This window comes from Heptranchias perlo, chromosome 3 (assembly GCF_035084215.1).
Source record: "Heptranchias perlo isolate sHepPer1 chromosome 3, sHepPer1.hap1, whole genome shotgun sequence".
In the NCBI taxonomy this organism is placed as follows: domain Eukaryota; kingdom Metazoa; phylum Chordata; class Chondrichthyes; order Hexanchiformes; family Hexanchidae; genus Heptranchias; species Heptranchias perlo.
The window spans coordinates 67,363,226-67,370,532 of record NC_090327.1 but is presented as its reverse complement, the minus strand read 5'-3'; positions in this window follow the sequence as shown (position 1 = coordinate 67,370,532).

The window sequence follows — 7,307 nt, the reverse complement described above, 5'->3', positions numbered from 1 at the left end:
CCACAATATCCTCTTCCAGCTCCTTGTTCAGCTTGGTGGGACTGCTATTTGCTTGGTTCCACTCTTATCTATCTGATCATAGCCAAAGCATCTCTACCAATGTCTACTAATGGCTTCTCTTCCCACCTGCACACCATCACCTCTGGAGTACCCAATGGATCCATTCTTAGCCTTCTCCTCTTCCTCATCTACATGCTATCTTTTGGAAATATCATGTAAAAATGTAGGGTCGGTTTCAATTGGTACACTGATGACACGCGGCTCTACCTCTCCACTATTTTGTTCAATTCTCCACTACCTCTGTGCTATCAGACTTTTTGTCCTACATCCAGTCTTGGATGAGCCACAGTTTCCTCCAGCTAAGCAAAGGGAAGACCAAAGCTGTTGTCTCTGTCCCCTACCACGAACTCAGTACCATTGCCACTGACTCCCCCACCCCAACCTGTCTCAAGCTGAATCAGACTGCTCACAACTTTATTTGATCCCGAGCTTAGCTTGTGGCCCCATATCCTTTCCATCAAAAAAACCACCAGCTTCCACTTCCATAAGTATCACCCATGCCTGCACCCACATCAGCCCATCGGCCACTGGAAATCTCATCCGTGCCTTTGGCAGCTCCAGACACCTCCTGCACAAGCTCCTCTCACCCATCACATTTGGCCTCACTGACTATCTCCAACTTCCTTTCATTGGCTCACAGTCCCTTAATGCCTCAAATTGAAAATGAACCTCCTTGTATTTAAACCTCTCCATGGCCTTGCCCCTCTTTATCTTTGTAGCCTCTACCAGCATTACAACACCCATCCCCCCCCCCCAAACTCTACATTCCTCTTACTCCAGCTTCTTGCACACCACCCTTCCCTTCGCTTCACCATTGGCAACCATGCCTTTAGCAGCCTAGGAATTCCCTCCCTAAACCTCCCAACATCTCCTCCCCCCTCACCTCCTTTAAGAACCTTCTTAAAACCCATCTCTTTGGCCAAGCTTTAGGTCACCCCATTGCATTATTTCCATGGTGCCAACCGTGACTCAGTTGGTAGCACCCTGAGACAAGAAGGTTGCAGGTTCAAGTTCCACTCCAGAGACTTGAGCACATAATCCAAGCTGACATTCCAGTGCCCTACTGAGGGAGTGCTGCACTGTCGGAGGTGCCGTCTTTCGGATGAGACATTAAGCTGAGGCCCTGTCTGCCCTCTCAGGGTGACGTATAAGATACCACGGCGCTATTTCGAAGAAAAGCAGGGTGTCTCTCAGGTGTCCCTCAACCAACATCACTAAGATAAAAGATTATCTGGTCATTATCTCATTGCTGTTTGAGGGTCCTTGCTGTGCACAAATTGGCTGCCACATTTTTTTTATTCGTTCATGGGATGTGGGCGTCACTGGCAAGGCCAGCCTTTATTGCCCATCCCTAATTGCCCTTGAGAAGGTGGTGGTGGGCCGCCTTCTTGAACTGCTGCAGTCCGTGTGGTGAAGGTTCTCCCACAGTCCTGTTAGGTAGGGACTGTTATCTACGTTACAACAGTGACTACACTTCAAAAGTACTTCACTGGCTGTAAAGTGTCTTGGGACGTCCTGAGGTTGTGAAAGGCAATGTATAAATGCAAGTCTTTCGTTCCTTCTTTGGCTCGGCATCCATTTTCTTTCCCCTTACACCTCTGTGAAGCACCTTGGGAAGTTTTTCTAGACTAAAGATGCTATATAAATGCAAGTTGTTTTTGACATGAAATATTGCCTTTACTTGTGTTAAATGCATTTGAATTGTTTATACAACCTTCCCCTGCTTTAGGTCTCAACCCATTAGATCTTTAATTTCTAGGATGATGCTTTGACCTATGTTAAAAACAAAAGCACTCATTCGATTAAATATTTACTGTTACAAGTTTTGCAAAATTACACAAAATCATGTTTGGGTACATACATGTTCTCCGAGAGCTCAAAGGAAGCTAAGATGCTGTTTTAAAATGTGTCTCAAAATATTCATCAATTAGCACCATTTTACAAGTGGGAGCACAGCACTAAAAGCAGCATTTGACTGCAAATTGCCAAAGTGTATCAGACACACATATTGGACTCAATTTTAAAAGGGTGGCAGGATGGCAGCGAGGGGGTCAATGGGCGCGCAACAAACCCGACTAATAAAAACTTACCTTTCCCCACGCGATCGCGACTTATTTGCTGGCCATTAATCTTATTTCCGGGTTTGCCGGCCAAAAGCTGCGCAGTGGGCGGACTGCCCACCACATGACAGGCTGTCAGCTGGAGTGTCTACATTTAAAGGGCCATTGCTCCAATGGATTTAGCAGGAGCAAAGAGCAAGAAGATCCAATGGAGCAGCACAGGGGCAAGGCTGCTCCAAGATTCAGTGATGCCTCACTTCAGGTGCTACTGGCCGGGGTGAGGAAGAGGAGGGAACTATTTTACCCGGCCGACAGGAGGAAGTGCACTGCCTCGGCCACCAAGAAGGCCTGGCTCGAGGAGGTCACCAGCAGCAGCAACATATCCCGCACCTGGGTCCAGAGCAGGAAGAGTTTCAATGAGCTAATTAGGTCAGCAAAAGTGAGTACACTTACTGATTCTCCTGCATTCCGTGTTTCACATCACCTCCCCCCCAAATCATTCTGCAGTGCCAAGACTACTCCATCACATCACTCCTCACAACCACTTAAGGCTCATCCTCAACTTATCTTCACTTCCTGAGCATTTCCTCACCTCCCCATATGTGGCCCCACCACTACCACTCACCCCAATTCTGATCCAATGTGATGTCTCTTTCTCATACTGACCCTCTGATGCACCTCTTTCACAGTCATCCCCACCCAAACCAATGCATTCATCGGTTGGCCACTTCACTCTCGCTCACTCACTGTACTTTCTCCCCTTCTAGGAGAAGAAAGTGCAAAATGCACACGAGAGGGCAAGAACTGGAGGGGGGGGGGCACGTTCACAACAAACAGTGGTCCTCACAGACACGAAGGAGCAGGCCTTGCAGATCAACCACACCCTCGAGAGCCTGTCCGCCGGGTATGCCGAGACTGGCACCCGACAAACATCTGGTGACACAACTTTAACATTCATCACACACAACATGAATAGATGTTAACACCTCAGTATGCTCATCACAACATGAGACATCTGAGATGATGCTTAATATTGCCTTCTGTTCTCTTACAGGCCCTTCAACGACCTCAGTGATGGCAGAGGGCGATTGCTCAGAGGAGCTCTCGGCCTCTGAGGGTGCACTGTCACATCTTAGCGAGCCATCCACCAGCGCAGATACTCACACCTTGGTGGATCCAAGTAGTCAGTTAGTTGGGTTGGCACCTGGTGAGTCACCACACAAGTGAGCACGAGCAGACACTGGTGGCAGAGGCAGCTGTGGAGAGTCCGCGTCGGTGGGAGCACTCCTCTCCAGGCTCTGCTCAGCTGGATGCAGATGCTGAACCCTGGGGGCATCCTTTAAAAGGAAAATGATTGAGGGACAGCAGCACATTTGCGAGGTACTGGAACAGGTACGACGCGAACTCTCCACAACAGCGCAGAGGATGGAGGAGTCCAACTCCTGCATTAGTAGAATGGTGGCACAGGTACGGGAGGGAATCTCTGAGATAGTGCCACAGGGACGTGAGCAACTGTCTGAGATAGTGTCGCATGTAACTGTTGAAATGTCTGAGATAGTGTCGCAGCTAAGTGCAGGAATGTCTGCGATGGAGAGAAGGCTAGCTTCCATTGAGCTTCATGCACGGCTCACAAATGAGTCCATTTGGGCCCTGACAACGGCCGCTTGGACTCACAGTGAACAACATTCTGCCATTTTAAACAGGCAAACAGAAACTTGACAACTGGTCTTCCAAGGCATCACACATGTCCTCCAAACTGTTCTCCAGCAGAGTGGTAGGGCCTGGTCCAGGAGAGGGAAGGTGGCAAAAGGGAACATGGAAGTGGGGATGCCATTCAAAGCGCTCCCACGTCTCACCCGTTGCCCCCCTCTCAACCTGCAAGGATGCCTCCTTTCCAGGTGGCCAAGTCTGCCCCTATACTGGTGCAGGTGGAGCAGTCTTTGGAGGGGCCCTCACAGGCTCCAAAATCCAGAGGGCGTAAGCCGAAAGCATTTAAGCAGTCCAGCCATGGACATGAGCAATCTGCCATTACCTCTGCTGCAGCCACAGGGGATGCACCACGTAGAAGCGGTAGGAAGAGAAAGGCGAAGGATTTGTGATCACAAGGGTATGCACAAGGGTGTCTGACAGACTGTCATGTTTTTCATTTATATTTGGTTTTTGTTAAATTCACATTAAATGTTATTATTCTCACCACTACTGCCACATCTTCCCCATTCTTGACTGCCTTTTGTGATAGCGCCCTTTCATGTGCTTCATCATGAACGGCGACACATAATGCCACCCGGTGGGTCACTTTACAGTGGGTGTATGTGGAGTTGCAGGAGTGTTTTGTGCAGGGGTCGGGGACGGGAGGGGGCTGCTAGTGTTGGCGCTGCTCTTTCCAGGTGGTGTGAGGACTGGATTCTTCTCACTTTCAGATCTTATGAAAACTGTTCACATATGAATGACTCCCTGGCCTCACAAGCAGCCAGGTGAGCTGCTGCTCTACCCATGGGTTCGTCCTCCTCCACCACCTCCTCCTCCTCCAGCTCCTGCTCCTGCTCCTCCTCGATGTGGATGGTGGATGAGGGCATGAGGCCTCATCAACCAGTACCCCTCTCTGTTGTGCCATGTTGTGCAGGACACATCACCCTATTATAATGCGACCCACTGTCGCTGGTGCATGTTGAAGCGCTCCCCCAGAACGATCGAGGCACCGAAATCGCATCTTGGGCAGCCCGATCGCATGTTCAATTATAGACCTGGTGGCGATGGGGCTTTTGTCGTATCGACGCTGTTGCTCGCTGATGGGGTTCCTCAGAGGTATCATGAGCCAAGTGTGCAGGGGGTATCCCTTGTCCCCGAGGAGCCAGCCCTTAAGGGTGTTCGGTGCGTGGAAGAGGCCTGGAATGTTGGATTCCCTCAGAATGAACGAATCGTGGCAGCTGCCAGGGAATCTGGCGCACACGTGAAGAAATCTTTTGCAGTGGTCACAAACGAGCTGAGCGTTGATGAAGTGATAACCCTTTCTGCTGATGAACAGTCCTGGCTCATGTGGAGGTGCTCGGATTGCTATATGCACGCAATCAATTGCACTCTGTACAGATGGGAAGCCAGCCACAGAGTGCAATCCCACTGCCCTCTCTGTCTGGCTGAGGTCGTCCATGGGGAAGTTAACATATTGTGAGGTCCTGTGAAACAAGCCGTCGGTGACCTGCCTTATGCACCTGTGTGCAGATGACCAGCCGACTGAGAGACCCTGGTGATGTCACCGGTGGCACCCTGGAATAATCCGGAGGCAAAGAAGTTGAGGGCAGTGGTCACTTTAACAGCGACGGGTAATGAGCTGCCGCCAGGCCCAGCCGGGAGCATCTCAGCATGAAGGAGGCTGCAGATGTCTGCGACCACCTGGCGACTCACTCTCAGCCTCCGTATGCGCTGCTGCTCAGAGAGGTCCAGGAAGCTGAGCCTCGGTCTGTAGACCCTCTGGCAAGGGTAGTGCCTCTTGCAACGTTGCTCTCTCTGTTGTTCCCCTCTGTGCTCTTGTGCAGGTGGCTGTGGCTCAGCACTGTGTTGTGGAGCTACAAGTGGCAGAAGTGCACGCCGTGCCTGGCGAGGATGGTGATGTTGCTCGTCCTCGGATGTAGTGGTGAATGCAGCCATCGTGCCCCCCCCATCCTGATGGTGACAGTTTGAAGGGGCCAGAAAAGTTGGTCAATATGTGTAAACAGAACAATTCTGAGTGGAAACCAAGAATTTTCAGTCTAAATACAAAGATCTCCCAGTCAAAAGTTTGTCTGAGAGAACTGAGTGCCCTGCTGCAATAACTCACCTTTTATCCCCATCTGTCAAACAGGCATTTAAATGTCCAAATGACTGCCGGCTGAAGCACGACTCCTACACTATGGTATGTTTCAGACAGCATGGGAAACACGCTGAGGCAGCGTTGAAAACACTTGCCTTTATTATAAATTGCATTTATTCATTTTTAAACTACTTCGACTAGATCAATTGCTGCTTTTAATATCATCCCGCCGCCTTTAATTGCCGGCAGGAATTCCAGGTTCGGGAACGGCGTGCGCACTCAGATGACTCTGGGTCGTGCACGTTCTTTAGCGTGTTGGAGTCAGGATTTCTGCCCACTCCAAAAAAACATGATTTTCTTTGCCCCCAACCCCAACGCATCCGGAATTTGCTTTTAAAATTGAGCCCATTGTGTCTGAAGAGCATGCTTGAGGCACTCATGTTTTTGCATTGTTACCTACAACAGCTGCTACTTTATACATCACTTTTTATTGGTAGGATGTTCATTGAGCTGATTTTCAACGTACTCTGCTGTATAATGTCGTATTGTAAAAGATGTCTAATATTGTTATTTAAATCTGCTTTTGGTGGATAAATTTTGCTGTTGCTGTAGTGTTTGGTTCATTTACCTAAGATATTTGTTCATCACAAACATGCAGGACTATAATGTTTTAACAATAGCTTGGGCTCCCTTCTCTATTTGTTTTGCACAGGCTACCATTGCCTGTTGAGAAGATGTTTTATATTCTAATTCTATGTAATTTAAGCATCTCTTGAATGGCCTTGAGTCAGAATAAGCTAGCAGTCTAATATTAAAAGGAGAGCATAACACAATGTGTCAGTATGCGTCACGAGCACACAGTGGTATACCTAGAATTTCCCACTAAGTGTAAATGTCAGTAGTCAGGGTTTATTTAGGTTTAAAAACATTTCCTGTACTTTGATTTTAAAAGTACAACCTCCACAAATACAACAATATTTCAGAAACAGTGATTAGGTGAAAACCAATTGCACCATTGGCAACAGTCAGTTAATTTTTTTTATTGGAAGAATTGTGTTTCTATTTTAAAAACAATCAGCTAAATTTCAGTTTTTAAAATTAAAACCTAACTTCCAAAAGAGTTAGAAAGTGGCTTCATAAAAATGAAGGGTTCCATGTTTTGTGGTTAGACCAGTAAAATAGGAGGCAATTATTCCTAAACTATGAGTCCTTGAACAATAAGGCAATTTTTAATTCTAGTGCAGGAGGAGAGATTGAAAAGAAATGCGTGTCGATCTCAAATGTCATTTCTAGTGTTGTCAATGAGAGGATTGTCATTGCCTGCTGCATAACGTCATGAGGGACAGAGGTATTTATCTTATTGCTCTTCCCAGCAGTAAGAAGACATTGATGAGGATAAG